The sequence below is a fragment of the Drosophila rhopaloa genome, unplaced genomic scaffold (assembly GCF_018152115.1).
Source record: "Drosophila rhopaloa isolate 14029-0021.01 unplaced genomic scaffold, ASM1815211v1 contig_155, whole genome shotgun sequence".
In the NCBI taxonomy this organism is placed as follows: Eukaryota; Metazoa; Arthropoda; class Insecta; order Diptera; family Drosophilidae; genus Drosophila; species Drosophila rhopaloa.
The window spans coordinates 12351002-12369429 of NW_025335034.1; positions in this window are offsets into that span (position 1 = coordinate 12351002).

An 18428-nucleotide genomic window follows, 5' to 3' on the forward strand; every position below is an offset into this window, starting at 1 on the left:
TCATCGGAGGCAACAACAAAATTAACGTCACTGACCGCTACCGAAAGAGCCCGCTCACTGTCACCAGCGATTTTATGCTCAAGCAGCGCTGCCGTTACTCAGTCGTGGAGTTCACAATGCCCGTCACCTCTCTCTCTCATCGATGCACCGACTACTTCGGCTTGTGCGCCCACCAGCACTGTACCCTCTCTTACTACAGCAACGTCAACGACAACAACAACTTTAACGTCTGCGGCTACCCAGTGGCCTATCTCAACACCACAAGTAAAACTTTGCTCTACTGACCCTCTTACGAATAATACTCTCGTACAGACGGAGATCGATCGGTATGTACAATTGGCCAAAAGTACCAAAAACTTTAGGCAACACACGAAATCCGAAAACAGATTTGCCATACTTGGCGAGACCGAAGAAGACAAGGGTCAGGCGCCTCAAGTCATGAAAGCTGTAAAGCCACCGCCAATATATATTAGGAAACACAACAGTGTCGATCTGATTAATAAGCTTAAAGAAGTAATCGGGCTTAACCACTTCTATATCAATACCCTAAAAAGAGGAAACATATTAGAAACAAAACTTCAGGTTAACAACGAAGACAACTTCCGTTCTGTAACAAGATATCTCGACAATGAGCTTATAAATTACTACACTTACCAACTAAAAAGTAAGAAAGGCCTACAAGTTGTACTTAAAGGTATAGAATCGACTGTTGCGGTAGCAGAAATAGCTGAAGGCCTCACGGAAAATGGCTTCGACGTTAAGCACATCGTAAACATAGTGAACAGGGATAAAATTCCCCAACCACTGTTTAAGATTGAGCTGGCCCCAGAGACGAAACCTCTAAAGAAAAATGCAGTGCATCCTATTTACAATCTGCAATATCTCCTTCACCGAAGAATCACCGTAGAGGAACCGCATAAGCGGAACGGCCCCGTACAGTGTACAAACTGCCAGGAGTTCGGGCATACAAGAACCTACTGCACCCTGCGTCCAGTTTGTGTCGCCTGTGGAGATTTGCATTGCATTGAAGCATGCCTGGGAAACAAAGAAGACCCTACTCTGAGGAAATGCAGTAATTGTGGGGGAAATCATACTGCCAACTACCGGGGCTGTCCCGTCTACAAAGAACTCAAGAGCCGCCTAAATCAGAGACGCAGTAATCCACTCGCGGCTCAACACTCTGCCCAACCAAACATCTTCACCCCATCAACAACCACTCCTGGTGTCTCCTTTGCCAACGCACTCCGCTACCCTGGAATCTCACAAACATCTACCGCCCAACCTGCAGCATTGCGTCCACAGCCACCCATATCAAACCTAAATGATTTTCCGCTCCTAAGCCAAAATGGCCAAACAACAAGTCAACCTTCTACGCAGCAAAACCAAACTCTTCCCCCACAAACACTTAGCGGTCTAGAATCTACACTAGCTACTCTTGCAAACGTCATGATGACGATTCAAAGTTCCCTTCAAGAACTACTGCGAAACCAGAGCCTTCTAATGGAACTGCTGATCAAACAAAAGTCTGTATAAATGGACTCCTTAAGAATATGCTTCTGGAACGCAAACGGCGTTTCCCGGCACAAAAACGAACTCCTACAGATCCTAAACAGCCACAATATCGATATCATGCTACTTTCTGAAACCCATCTAACTAATAAAAACTACTTCCATATCATCGGATATATATTCCACGCGACCAACCACCCGGACGGTTAAGCACACGGAGGTACCGGTATACTCATAAAACAACGCATAAAACATCATCCCTTGGAGACATTCGCTACTAACTACCTGCAGGCCACATCCCTACGTATAAGCCTAATTGGCGGCCCACTTACCCTATCCGCCATATATTGCCCCCCACGCTTCAGTATTGCAGAAAATGAGTTTATGAATTTCTACAACTCACTAGGACGCTGCTTTATAGCTGCCGGTGATTATAACGCAAAGCATCCCCACTGGGGATCTCGTCTTATCAACCCCAAAGGCCGCCAATTATACAACGCTATTATCACTCCTGGTAATGCGCTTGACTTTGTCTCACCAGCTAGGCCTACATACTGGCCCACAGATCCAAATAAACAACCTGACATTATCGATTTCGCTGTTATTAGAAGAGTCTCGCACAGGCTGATAAACATAAAAACCTTAGAAGAGCTTACATCGGACCATTCGCCAGTTCTCCTCTGTCTATCTGAACAGCCGCAGCTTCTGGAACGCCCCCAACATCTAACATCAAACAAAACAAACTGGCTGAAGTACAAAAAATATGTAAGTGCACACATCGAACTTGATCCTGAAATTTCCTCTGAATCTGACATTGACAAGTCGCTTAAACACCTCACGGACGAAATGTCCTCTGCCGCCAAACATTCTACGCCAGAACCCTCATCCACAAACCCGCTAAGAACTGGACGCTCAAGTATCCAGATCGAGTCTCTCCTACTTGAAAAACGTAGACTTTGCAGAGACTGGCAGACTCATCGGTCCCCAGCTACTAAGAAAAGACTTAATGAGGCATCTCGAAAATTGTCGAAGGCCCTCTCTACCGAAAAAGAACCAGGCCCAACGGGCCTACATTGCGAAACTATCCCCGACGGGTAATAAATTCCCACTATGGAGAGCGCACCCAAACATGCAGCCACCAATAGATCCCGATTGGCCAATTCGATCACAAACAGGTGCCTGGGCGCGCAGTGACGAAGAAAGAGCTAACACCTTTGCCCATCACTTGGAAAACGTCATCAAGCCCCACCCGCCATCCAACCAATTCACTCTACCGAATGTCTCGCTAGCGTCGCCGTCCTCCCCAGTTACCCTTGAAACCAGCACAATACTTAAGGCTATTAAAGAACACATAAACCCAAAAAAGGCTCCTGGTCACGATTTTATTTCTCCAAAAATGATAAATGAATTACCTGCAAGTTATATAGCACATTACTTAGGGCCACTTACCCGATTTATAAACAACTTTGAGCCCAGCCCAATTTCCAAATAATTCAGATTTGACTCCAAGATAAACCCGTAGTCAGCTATTTCATTCAACTACGCCTTCGACTGGTTCCCACCCATATCATTTCACACTCCGCATTAAACGGATTCTGTAAACATCCTCAGCCGATATTCTAAACATCGGAGACCCAAAGCGACCCTCGAAGCTCGATAATGTAAACACCGATTTCCGGCAGAATCTCGATTTCAGATTTAATTGCCAAATTTCATCATCCTATTTTTCCGACTCTCTTGAGTCAATCTCTTAATCAATTTTTGAAGATAAAATCTCTTAAGCCGAGGTTTGATTATTAATCTTTCAGCCCAAGTGCGGCAGTCCGTTTTTGATATCCGAAAGAAAAAGACCAATATAAGTGAATTAAGTATAAGATCGGAGCAGTGAACTATTTTAAGTGCAACCTATGAAATGTTAGTGATAAGTGAAGTTAATTAAATAAAAATAAATTTTTTTAACCGAATCACTAAGGAGAAAGTTAATTGGCGCCCAACGTGGGGCCGCATAGTTAAAACATATTCTAAAGCAAGGCATAAAAATTAAAAAAAAGTTCAAAAAAGTTTTTATGTGAAAAAGGAATTTAGTGCGGCCAAAAAAACCCAGATACAACCCGCTGAAAATAAAAAAAAGTTGTGTTATAAAAAATAGGGCAGGAAATCAGTAAATGTAATAATCCTCCTTAAATCAAAACAACCAACGAAAACCAAAAAAAGTGAGTGTTGATCTAAATAAACCTTTAAAAGTAGAAATCAATAAATGCTATAATCTATTTTTTTAAAAAAAAAAAAAAATATAAAAATCTCCCTAATAAAAGTAGTGCTTGTCAAAAAAATTTTTTACTGCTCGGACACATAAATTTATAAAATTAATAAAAATAAAAGTACCAACCAAAAATTTACAAAAGTGAACAATAAAATAAAAAAGAACCAACATCAGCAAACAATTCAAAAAAGTGAACAATTAATTATACAAAAGGAAAATCTACAAAATAAAAAATTCAACTAATAAGTTGAATACAAAAATCTACAAAAAATCATCAAAAAGAAAAAACAAAAAAATACCAGGCTGTAGGGCAATCCCTCGCCAAATAAAAAAGGAAGACAAATTAATTTAGAAGGAAGACTAATAGAAGACCCCAACAAGGATCATCGGCTAGAAGAAGGACAAGTCGTGAGCGAGAATATTTTTTTTTTTTATATATTAATAAAGAAAAATTATAAGAAATATAAGAATACAAAAGTGGAAGAGTTAATTAAAGATTTTGAAAATATTTTAAAAATGAATCCAGAACAAGCTGGTCCAAGTAATAAAAGGCCTCACAACGTAATTACCCCTCAAGAGCCTACAAATGCAAATAACACAATGATAAATATAGGAGAATTAATTAAACACATTGTTAATTGTGAATTGAATCCATTAAAAGAAGAGATAGCAAGTTTAAAATTACAGCTTGCTAATAAAATAAAGGAAGTTGAAGATTATCAAGTAGAAATAGTTGATCCAAATATTAATTGCGAAACATCTTATGAGATCATCAAATCTGTTAGAGAGTATAGGGGTGAAGAAGACAAATATGTTAGCTGGAGGGAATCAGCTGAAATAGCTATGGGTCAATATACCAGAGGTAGCGAAAAATTTTATTCAGCATTATCAATATTAAGAAACAAAATAACAGGGATGGCCAATGACGCCTTAACCCATAACGGTACAGTTTTAAACTTCGACGCCATAATGGCCAGACTAGACTTTGTCTACAGTGACAAACGTCCTATCCATATTATTGAACAGGAGTTAAGTGTTCTCAGCCAGGGTAAATTATCCATAATGGACTATTATGGAACAGTCAATAGTAAATTGACTTTATTAATTAACAAAACAATTATGACTTACGGACGAAACAAACCGATTACTCAAGAAATGAATGAAAAACATAGAAAAACCGCCCTTCGAGTTTTTATATCTGGCCTTAACGGTCAAATTTCCGACACAATCTTTTCTATGAATCCCCAAGATTTACCTAATGCTATGGCTATAGTACAGGAACTTCAAAGTAATAGCATGAGAGCACATTTTGCAAATTCGTTTACAACTACACAGAAAAAAATTACCGAGCCCAACCAAGGTGGTAACGGTATAATATTTTTAAACAACAAACCAAGACAACTAAACAATTACAACAATAATCAAAGGAACAATAACAACTTTAGATTTAATCAGGAAAATAATAACTTTAATAAAAATTGGCAAAATCAAAACAATTTTAATCAGAACCGAAATAATAATTTCAATCAGGGAAGACCTTTTTATAATCAACAAAATCAATGGAATTCATACAGACAACCTCAGAATAAGCCAGAGCCTATGGAAATAGACGAATCCTTGCAGATTCAGAATAGGCCCAATAATAACTTTAATCAGGGAAATAATTATCAGAATAATAATTATAATAAATGGAATCAAAATAGGAAACCATACAATCAGCAGGAACAAGTACAAAATAAAAGAATGCCCGCAGGAACTGTTAATCAACCGGTTAACAAAACAATGAGGCTCAACAATATTGAGGAAGATCATTTTTTAGGCGAAGCTCAGGAGTAGGCTTACCCTACTTAATTCGTACAGATAAAACAATTAATAAAAAATTAAAAATATTAATTGACACGGGGGCAACTTCTTGTTATATAAAGACAGGAATATATAAAAATAAGAATGAACTTCCAATTTATAAAAGGGTGTCCACCGTGAATGGATATTCAATAATTAAATATTATCATATGATAACTATATTTAATATGCGATACACGTTTTATGAAATAGAGGGACTAGAATCAGATTTATTAATAGGATATAATCTATTAAAGAAAATTGGAGCTGTAATCGATACAGCTAAGGGAATACTAAAATATAATGGAAAAGAAGAAAAATTGAATTACGATAATGGGAACTTTTTAAATCAACATTCTTTATCTGAAGAAAATACCATTCTTCCGTTAAGAGAATTTATCATAAAAAAATATTTTGATAAAGAGACTCAAGTCAGATCCGATTCTGAAGTGGGCAATCAAAGTGAAAACAGTTTGGGATACAAAAATCCTGAACACGCCGTCGTAGAAGTATCCGACAAAGATTTAATTAACAATATAAAAATATCATCTTCCAATCAATTAAATGATTTGGAGAATGAGATTCAAAACATTATCAACAAAGAACACTCGAAAATAAATATGCAGATTCCATTTAGAACTGATATTCGAGGTGAAATAAATACAGAAAATGATAGACCCATATATAGTAAACAATATCCTTATGCTTTGTCAGCATCAGATTTTGTAAATTCGGAAATAAACCGAATGTTAAACGAAGAAATTATAAGACCAAGTAGGAGTCCTTATAATTCCCCTGTATTAGTAGTACCAAAAAAGGGTTTCAACGAAGATGGAACTGCAAAACTCCGTCTCGTAATTGACTTTAAAAAATTAAACGAAAATACAATACCTGACAGATACCCAATGCAGGATCCTTCAGTAATTTTGTCAAACCTAGGAAAGGCAAAATACTTTTCAACAATTGATTTAGAATCTGGATTTCATCAGATTCTAATGAAAGAAACAGACATTAAAAAAACCTCTTTTTCAATAAATAATGGTAAATACGAATTCCTTCGATTGCCATTCGGGTTAACTAACGCTCCCAGAATTTTCCAAAGAGCAATGGATGATATATTAAGAGATGAAGTTGGTAAAATTTGTCATGTCTATATGGATGACATTATTATTTTTTCAAATACTGTTGAACAACATTACAAAGATTTAATTGTCATAATTAAAATTTTGCTAAACGCAAACATGAAAATTTCTATTGAAAAATCAAAGTTCTTTAAATTAGAAACAAATTTTCTTGGTTACGTTGTATCTCACAATGTGATCAAAACCGATCCCGAAAAAATTTCTACCATTTTAAAATACCCAATTCCAAAAAATATCCGAGAGCTTAGAAGCTTCCTAGGCCTAACAGGATATTACAGAAAATTCGTGCAAAATTACGCCAAAATTGCAAAACCATTAACCAAATATTTGGAAGGCGAAACTGGCAAAGTATCTAAAAAAGCTTCACGTAGAACTTTCATACAGTTGGATGATTCAGCTGTAAGAGCTTTTAACGAGCTCAAAGATAATTTAATCGCACAAATAGAATTAGTACAACCGGATTATAATAAAAAATTTACTTTAACCACTGACGCATCTGATTTAGCAATTGGAGCTGTTCTCTCTCAAGAAGGAAAACCAATTACTTTTATTTCTAAAACTTTATCCAAAACTGAACAATTATATGCTACTAATAAAAAGGAACTTTTAGCCATAGTTTGGGCATTTAAAAATTTACGGAATTATTTATATGGAGTTAATAACATTGAGATCTATACAGATCATCAACCTTTATCATTTTCCATTTCTCAAAAAAACCCAAATATTGAAATGAAGAGATGGTATTCTTTTATTGAAAGTTATTCACCAAAAATTATTTATAAGCCAGGAGTAACAAATGTTGTCGCAGATGCCTTATCAAGAATCCAAATAAATAACTTGACAGAAAGTAATGAATCGGTCTCAGATCAAAACACTCAGCATTCAGCAGAGAGTAGTTTTGAGAATGTTATACAAGAAACCCGAAAGCCCTTAAACCAGTTTAAGCAACAACTGCTAATAGCAACGGGGAGGTATACAATACATGAGTCGATAAACTCATTTGGAAATACAAGGCATATAATAGAATATGATACTCCAGAAAATTTGGTATCAATTCTAAGGGAATATATTCCACCAAATATAAATATAGGAATTCATTGTACTTTAGAAGATTTATATAGAATACAAAAACCACTTAAAGATAATTTTATTAATACATTTTTATATACGAAAATATTTGTCCAAGATGTTGAAAATGCGGAAGACCAGGCTCTTATTATCACGGAAACTCATTGTAGAGCTCATAGAGGGCTTGATGAAAATTATAAGCAAATATGTAGATTATATTATTGGCCAAAATTATACAAGAAACTTAAAGAATATATTAAAAATTGTCAAATTTGTAATCAGAATAAATACGATAGACACCCAGTGCAAATTCCTATCGGAGAGGCTCCTATTCCAGAAAGAGAGGGTGAAAATTTACATATTGATATATATTATGCTCAAAATTTAATATTCATTACTTGTATAGATTCCTATTCAAAATATTTAATAGTTAAAGAAATCCAAAATAAATTAAATATAGAAAATAAAGTTTCGGAAATTTTACAACAATTTCCACTAGCCAAAACTATAATGTTAGATAACGAGCCAAGTTTTTCATCTTCCCAATTTAAATCTTTTGCACAAAGAAATGGGTTATCATTATATTTCGCCGACCCACGGCATAGTACCTCCAATGGACAAATTGAAAGGGCACACTCGACACTGACAGAAATTGCCCGTTGCATTAAAGACGAGCTTAATTTAGTCGATTATTCAGAAATTATTATTAGAGCAGCACAAAAATATAATTTAACCATACACTCAATTACTAATCAAAGACCATATGACATATTATTTAATAAAATTAAGCATGATACAACTCCCCAACTGCTTAAACAAGCTCAGGAAAAAATGTTAGATTTTCACAATAAAAATAAACGAGGGAAAAACTATCACGTAGGTGAGGTAATTTTTGAAAAAAAACACGGGGAAAGAAACAAACTTAATTCAAGATACAAAAAACAAGTAGTAAAGGAGAATCATCCTAATAAGGTTATTATTAATAATCGAAACCGTACGATTCATAAAGACAATATTAAATGCTAAATAAAAAATATTTAATTTCAAATTCCAGATAATGATATCATTAACATTCTTATTATTGATGGTGGCTATATCCAAAGCCGAAATTATGGATTATACAAACCATGATTTCTTCCTTTACAAGGATACCAAAGATGCTCTTATTTATGAATCATACGCGGATTTATTTCATATTACTAATATAAGTTTTTATAAAGAAATAATTAATCTTGAATCTGAATTTATAAAAACTGACCAGAATTTACATTGGGAAATAGCACAGGATTTAAAAATAATTAAAATACTTATCGCACAAATTATACCCAATAGATCAAAGCGAGGAATTAATGAATTAGGCACTATTTGGAAATGGTTAGCTGGCACTCCAGATCATGATGATTTCATAGCTGTTCAGAATAAAATTGATGATTTAATACAAAATAACAACGATCAATTCGTTATTAACTCTAAATTATTTAAAGAAATAAAAACGTTATCTGATGATTTCAAATCTGCATTTAAAAATCAAGAAAATCCACTTAGAAAATATCGTTTACGTTTGCTTACTTACGATCTTACAAATTTAATGGATACAATTACACTTGCAAAAATTGATGTTTTTAACACCAAAATTTTAAACAATGAGGACCTACAAGAAATTTATAAACATGAACAAAAGCCTGTAATTATAACTGACCTATTGGATATATCTGAATTTAAAATTGCTTTGCACCAAGAACTTTTTATTATATACATAAAATACCCCATTATTACCGATCGTTGCGAAGTATACAATTCAAGATCAATTTCACATAAAGATGGAAAATTATTAATCGACAATCACGTCGCAAAATGTAAAAACAAGTATTATGTAATGTCTAATTTTAAGAAAGAATTGTTTAATAATTACTGCACAATAAATCCAGAAGGATCGTGTTTTACAAATTTATTAAATGGAGAAAAAACAAAATGTAAAAAAATCAGAGAAAAAAATAAAAATGTAGATGTAATCCAAGAAGGAGCCATTTTTGTAAACGGAAAAAATGTAATCAATGACACCCATTTAGAAGGGTCGTATTTAGTAACTTTTAATGGCACTTCTATAATTAATAATGTAACCTACACTAATGTAGAAAATAAGATATTGGAATACATCACTGCTCGTAAACATACCAATTTTTTAGTAACCGAATATATAATGTCAAATAATTCGGAACTTTCATTCGATAATATTAACATACTAAATCCTTTTATTCAAATCAAACAAACCCAAATACCAATTTCGTTAATATTGGTAATACTTACATTTATATATTTAATGATTATGCTTATAATTAAATACAGAAATTTTTTAATATTCAAACCACGGCAAACCCATGTAGAAATTAATGAAGAAAATATTATACCCGAAAATGAAAATACCAATATTCCCGACAATGAAAACACCCTAGAAGAAAATATCATTGTCGAACTGACTAATCAATTACAGTCAATATACCCTTCAATTCCAATGAATCGGGACGATTCAATTTAGGATGGGGGGAGTTATATAGCACATTACTTAGGGCCACTTACCCGATTTATAAACAACTTTGAGCCCAGCCCAATTTCCAAATAATTCAGATTTGACTCCAAGATAAACCCGTAGTCAGCTATTTCATTCAACTACGCCTTCGACTGGTTCCCACCCATATCATTTCACACTCCGCATTAAACGGATTCTGTAAACATCCTCAGCCGATATTCTAAACATCGGAGACCCAAAGCGACCCTCGAAGCTCGATAATGTAAACACCGATTTCCGGCAGAATCTCGATTTCAGATTTAATTGCCAAATTTCATCATCCTATTTTTCCGACTCTCTTGAGTCAATCTCTTAATCAATTTTTGAAGATAAAATCTCTTAAGCCGAGGTTTGATTATTAATCTTTCAGCCCAAGTGCGGCAGTCCGTTTTTGATATCCGCAAGAAAAAGACCAATATAAGTGAATTAAGTATAAGATCGGAGCAGTGAACTATTTTAAGTGCAACCTATGAAATGTTAGTGATAAGTGAAGTTAATTAAATAAAAATAAATTTTTTTAACCGAATCACTAAGGAGAAAGTTAATTTGCATGCGCAGTCAGATGCATCGCATTTATATTTAAATCAATATTGAAATGGGGCTACTTTCCTGACCAATGGAAAAAGTCTGTCATTACAATGATCCCGAAGCCAGGAAAAGACAAATCCCAGCCTTCCTCGTACCGGCCCATCAGTCTGCTCCCATGTCTATCAAAGCTATTTGAAAAACTGCTTCTTGTTCATCTAGTAACACATCCCTCTGCACCAATTTGGATTTAGGGAAAAGCATGGAACTATCCAACAGGTAAACCGCTTAACATCTGAAATTCGCACGGCTTTCGAACACAAGCAATATTGCAGTGCCTTATTTCTGGACGTATCACAGGCATTTAATCGCGTCTGGATCGACGGTCTGGTATACAAAATCAAAACCCTCCTACCGGAAAACACTCACAAGTTGCTTGAGTCATACCTCAGAAACAGAGTTTTCACCGTGAGATGTAAAACCTTTACTTCAACCATCCGTAACATCGAAGCTGGAGTACCCCAAGGAAGTGTGCTTGGACCAATCTTGTACATCCTTTACACGGCAGACATTCCAACAAGCCGCCAGACCCTCATCTCAACCTTTGCTGACGACACTGCCATTGTCAGCCGCTCGAAATGCCCAAAAACAGCTACAGCCCATTTAAAAGAACACCTGGTAGCTGTAGAAAAATGGCTCGCAGACTGGCGTATCAAAGTCAATGAGCAAAAGTGTAAGCACATTACATTTACACTAAACTTGTCGAAATGCCCACCACTGACGCTAAACAACAAGCCGGTTCCACAAGCAGACGAAGTCAACTATCTCGGCATACACCTAGACAGGAGGCTTACCTGGAGAAAGCATATAGAAGCAAAGAAGACCCATTTAAAACTAAAGGCCAGCAGCCTTCACTGGCTCATGAACTACCGCTCCCCCCTTCCACTCGAATATAAAGTACTACTGTATAACTCGTGCTTAAAGCCGATCTGGACCTACGGTTCCGAGCTCTGGGGAAACGCAAGCAGCAGCAATATAGAAATTATTCAAAGAGTACAATCAAAGACCCTACGAACAATAACTGGAGCCCCCTGGTACATCCGCAATGCAAACATCCAGAGAGACCTGGATATAAATCCCGTAAAAGAAGAAATTGTTTCCAGAAAAATTAAATATGAAGCCAGATTATCAAATCACCCAAACCTGCTTGCCAGACAACTCAACCGGCTAAGCTATCATTCCCGTCTACAGCGGAATGATTTCCCATCCCTTTTTCAATAACATAAGTTAACGTAACATAGATTAAGATTTGTAAACTTATTGTTAGTCTCTTAAGTAATAGAGAAGATCCAATAAATAAGAATAAAGTATAAAAAAAAAAAGAAAAAAAAAAATTATGATCCCTTGTTCAAGTCGGTTTCTCAATACCCTACCATATTTCCGATCTGCATGACCCCATTATGTAAACGCCTAGCAGTTATTCATTTTAAATTCACAATTTTTATTTAAAAACAATAGTAATAACTTCACTCTATGTGAGTCTGAATATATTTAGTTTCTAATAGCTTTAGTAAACCATATTTTAATCTAGGCATGTAAAGGTTTAATTTTATTTAATTTCAAAGAAAAATCTAGCTTAGTGAGAATACTCGTGAGAATGGCGCTGTGGGAAGATAATATGAAAGGTTCTTTTAAGGTATGATAATAATAATATAACTATATTATATATATATTATAATAGTATAATAAAAATAGGGTATATTTAAATTCGGGCATTATTTTTGTTCAGGCGCGAACAGAAGTGGTTTACGTTAGCAATATTAATTCTCTTTTATTGTGTTTTCTGCTAGTTTTTTTCTAATCATCGCAGTTTTGGCACAAAATTTCTTTTAATTGGCTTTAACTTTACTTTTTGCATGTGTTGATCCAAAAACAAGACAGGTTTGGGTAAACTTACCGCTCCATTTCCAGTCGGTCGAAAGCGCTTTCGGAGATTCTGCGGGGAGGGGTTATATAAACCTACATATACACTGTTAGATCACTTTTAATTTTTTTTCTGCATATTACACCTTCTTTTTGTCTTAATTTGTTTTGCTTTTCATTCTTTTTGTTTGTTGTCTTGCGTACGTTAACTAGGTTTTATGTTTGTTTTTTTTCCTTGGTTACGCAAGCAACACACCACTTTTATTTTCGCCAAAATAATTTTATTATTTTTTTTTTCAGTTTGCCCATTTGGTTACTTATTCTTTTTCTTCATTATTTTCTTCATTATTTTCTTCATTATTCGTCGATCTTTTCTTGTCATATTATTGTTTCACATCACCATTCTCTCACATATTTTGATTTTCTCACTGGTTTTGCTTTTAGATTATGTCTTCATTAATTTCGACTTGATCTTTTAACTAATAAAAATTAAGAAAAAAATCAAAAAAAAATGTAATTCGATCAGGTTTTCCTTCGAGTATAAGCTTTTTTTAAGCACGAGCTCGTGGGACTTAAGAAGTTGGCCTACAAGAAATATTGCCAAATTACCCAAAATTCGAGTCTGCCATTGCAGATTAATATTTACCCTGAACTGAGCAGAAAATCACTATATTTTGTGGTTGTAAATACGGTTTACCAGCCTGGCGTCGGCTTGTCTACGTGAGGTTAAGAAATAAACTTGGCTTGTAGATAAAGGTGAACTGGTCACCTCAAGAGTCAACCGGCAAATAGACCGAGCTTAGGGTTTGGATCCCACTTGTAGGCTTATTTCCGCAGGCCGCAAGGGTCTTCAGTGTCACTGTGACATTTGACACTGGAAAAAGGAGATCATCCCTGCGGATCTAAACTCTGCTACCATCTAGTACTTTTTCTTTCCAGTATTAATTTTAAGTATTTCTAAACTTAAAAAAAATTAATTATTCATTTCTAGTTTTGAATATTCAAAAGTTTCTTTTTAAATTACCCACGAATTTTTATTTCTTCAACACCTAAAAATAATTATATTTATTATAAACTTAGCTAATTTTATAACCAAAGTTATGCAGCAGACGGACCCTAATTATCTTGTGCATGGTTTAATCAGCCTAATTAATTAACAACCACTGGTAAATGCATATCCAGGAAAACTATTGCCTGCTTTTAGGCATTTTGATTAATTTTATTTGACTTTATTATTAGGTTTATTTATTAAGTTTAGAGCTCCTACAAAACCCCCCCACCAAGATCACGCTTACGAGGAAAGAAAAAACCTGAAAAGCGCGATCCACGCTTGGAGCTGAGAGGTTTCTAACGCTATTGTTTAAGGTCATTAGCATGGAATTTACCTATATAATGGCCCTGTAGATCCTCTACGTCATAGTAACTTTTACCGAGTTTTCTTTTAATACGAGCCTTAAGAAACGTTGGGGCGAGCTTGGCATTATAGCCTTTTGCAAAATTGCTTTGGGAAAAGTTTCGCCTATATACTTCCTGACCTGGGAAACAACGCATAAAACATCATCCCTTGGAGACATTCGCTACTAACTACCTGCAGGCCACATCCCTACGTATAAACCTAATTGGCGGCCCACTTACCCTATCCGCCATATATTGCCCCCCACGCTTCAGTATTGCAGAAAATGAGTTTATGAATTTCTACAACTCACTAGGACGCTGCTTTATAGCTGCCGGTGATTATAACGCAAAGCATCCCCACTGGGGATCTCGTCTTATCAACCCCAAAGGCCGCCAATTATACAACGCTATTATCACTCCTGGTAATGCGCTTGACTTTGTCTCACCAGCTAGGCCTACATACTGGCCCACAGATCCAAATAAACAACCTGACATTATCGATTTCGCTGTTATTAGAAGAGTCTCGCACAGGCTGATAAACATAAAAACCTTAGAAGAGCTTACATCGGACCATTCGCCAGTTCTCCTCTGTCTATCTGAACAGCCGCAGCTTCTGGAACGCCCCCAACATCTAACATCAAACAAAACAAACTGGCTGAAGTACAAAAAATATGTAAGTGCACACATCGAACTTGATCCTGAAATTTCCTCTGAATCTGACATTGACAAGTCGCTTAAACACCTCACGGACGAAATGTCCTCTGCCGCCAAACATTCTACGCCAGAACCCTCATCCACAAACCCGCTAAGAACTGGACGCTCAAGTATCCAGATCGAGTCTCTCCTACTTGAAAAACGTAGACTTTGCAGAGACTGGCAGACTCATCGGTCCCCAGCTACTAAGAAAAGACTTAATGAGGCATCTCGAAAATTGTCGAAGGCCCTCTCTACCGAAAAGAACCAGGCCCAACGGGCCTACATTGCGAAACTATCCCCGACGGGTAATAAATTCCCACTATGGAGAGCGCACCCAAACATGCAGCCACCAATAGATCCCGATTGGCCAATTCGATCACAAACAGGTGCCTGGGCGCGCAGTGACGAAGAAAGAGCTAACACCTTTGCCCATCACTTGGAAAACGTCTTCAAGCCCCACCCGCCATCCAACCAATTCACTCTACCGAATGTCTCGCTAGCGTCGCCGTCCTCCCCAGTTACCCTTGAAACCAGCACAATACTTAAGGCTATTAAAGAACACATAAACCCAAAAAAGGCTCCTGGTCACGATTTTATTTCTCCAAAAATGATAATTGAATTACCTGCATGCGCAGTCAGATGCATCGCATTTATATTTAAATCAATATTGAAATGGGGCTACTTTCCTGACCAATGGAAAAAGTCTGTCATTACAATGATCCCGAAGCCAGGAAAAGACAAATCCCAGCCTTCCTCGTACCGGCCCATCAGTCTGCTCCCATGTCTATCAAAGCTATTTGAAAAACTGCTTCTTGTTCATCTAGTAACACATCTTCAAAACAACAGAACGATCCCTCTGCACCAATTTGGATTTAGGGAAAAGCATGGAACTATCCAACAGGTAAACCGCTTAACATCTGAAATTCGCACGGCTTTCGAACACAAGCAATATTGCAGTGCCTTATTTCTGGACGTATCACAGGCATTTAATCGCGTCTGGATCGACGGTCTGGTATACAAAATCAAAACCCTCCTACCGGAAAACACTCACAAGTTGCTTGAGTCATACCTCAGAAACAGAGTTTTCACCGTGAGATGTAAAACCTTTACTTCAACCATCCGTAACATCGAAGCTGGAGTACCCCAAGGAAGTGTGCTTGGACCAATCTTGTACATCCTTTACACGGCAGACATTCCAACAAGCCGCCAGACCCTCATCTCAACCTTTGCTGACGACACTGCCATTGTCAGCCGCTCGAAATGCCCAAAAACAGCTACAGCCCATTTAACAGAACACCTGGTAGCTGTAGAAAAATGGCTCGCAGACTGGCGTATCAAAGTCAATGAGCAAAAGTGTAAGCACATTACATTTACACTAAACTTGTCGAAATGCCCACCACTGACGCTAAACAACAAGCCGGTTCCACAAGCAGACGAAGTCAACTATCTCGGCATACACCTAGACAGGAGGCTTACCTGGAGAAAGCATATAGAAGCAAAGAAGACCCATTTAAAACTAAAGGCCAGCAGCCTTCACTGGCTCATGAACTACCGCTCCCCCTTCCACTCGAATATAAAGTACTACTGTATAACTCGTGCTTAAAGCCGATCTGGACCTACGGTTCCGAGCTCTGGGGAAACGCAAGCAGCAGCAATATAGAAATTATTCAAAGAGTACAATCAAAGACCCTACGAACAATAACTGGAGCCCCCTGGTACATCCGCAATGCAAACATCCAGAGAGACCTGGATATAAATCCCGTAAAAGAAGAAATTGTTTCCAGAAAAATTAAATATGAAGCCAGATTATCAAATCACCCAAACCTGCTTGCCAGACAACTCAACCGGCTAAGCTATCATTCCCGTCTACAGCGGAATGATTTCCCATCCCTTTTTCAATAACATAAGTTAACGTAACATAGATTAAGATTTGTAAACTTATTGTTAGTCTCTTAAGTAATAGAGAAGATCCAATAAATAAGAATAAAGTATAAAAAAAAAAAAGAAAAAAAAAAATTATGATCCCTTGTTCAAGTCGGTTTCTCAATACCCTACCATATTTCCTATCTGCATGACCCCATTATGTAAACGCCTAGCAGTTATTCATTTTAAATTCACAATTTTTATTTAAAAACAATAGTAATAACTTCACTCTATGTGAGTCTGAATATATTTAGTTTCTAATAGCTTTAGTAAACCATATTTTAATCTAGGCATGTAAAGGTTTAATTTTATTTAATTTCAAAGAAAAATCTAGCTTAGTGAGAATACTCGTGAGAATGGCGCTGTGGGAAGATAATATGAAAGGTTCTTTTAAGGTATGATAATAATAATATAGTTAATAGTATAATAAAAATAGGGTATATTTAAATTCGGGCATTATTTTTGTTCAGGCGCGAACAGAAGTGGTTTACGTTAGCAATATTAATTCTCTTTTATTGTGTTTTCTGCTAGTTTTTTTCTAATCATCGCAGTTTTGGCACAAAATTTCTTTTAATTGGCTTTAACTTTACTTTTTGCATGTGTTGATCCAAAAACAAGACAGGTTTGGGTAAACTTACCGCTCCATTTCCAGTCGGTCGAAAGCGCTTTCGGAGATTCTGCGGGCAGGGGTTATGTAAACCTACATATACACTGTTAGATCACTTTTAATTTTTTTTCTGCATATTACACCTTCTTTTTGTCTTAATTTGTTTTGCTTTTCATTCTTTTTGTTTGTTGTCTTGCGTACGTTAACTAGGTTTTATGTTTGTTTTTTGTTTCTTTGGTTACGCAAGCAACACACCACTTTTATTTTCGCCAAAATAATTTTATTATTTTTTTAGTTTGCCCATTTGGTTATTTATACTTTTTCTTCACTATTTCTTCACTATTTCTTCATTATTCGTCGATCTTTTCTTGTCATATTATTGTTTCACATCACCATTCTCTCACATATTTTGATTTTCTCACTGGTTTTGCTTTTAGATTATGTCTTCATTAATTTCGACTTGATCTTTTAACTAATAAAAATTAAAAAAAAATCAAAAAAAAATGTAATTCGATCAGGTTTTCCTTCGACTATAAGCTTTTCTAAGGCAGGTCATTTCTTCTTGCCGATTTACACCATTAAGAGGTTAAGCACGAGCTCGATGGGGTTAACACTAGAGAAGTTAGGCACGAGCTCGACGGGGTTAAGGGGTTATTTCCGACTTTTCCGCACTTTTCCGCCTACGGGGTCATCATAGGGAGCTCGATTGATTTCCCTTTGACGGATTTAAGTGATGATGAAGGTGCTGATGTTACCCGCTGCCTACTCCCAACTGGATCGTAAATTCCATATCTTAACTGGATTTTGGGGACCGAAGAAAAATATGTAGGTTTTTGGGCTTACGCCCCACACCTCTCCGCAGCTCTGCACTCGCAAGCTTTTGGCTCTCGGAAATAGAAATCTTGCGGTGACAGAGGCAGTGGGACTTAAGAAGTTGGCCTACAAGAAATATTGCCAAATTACCCAAAA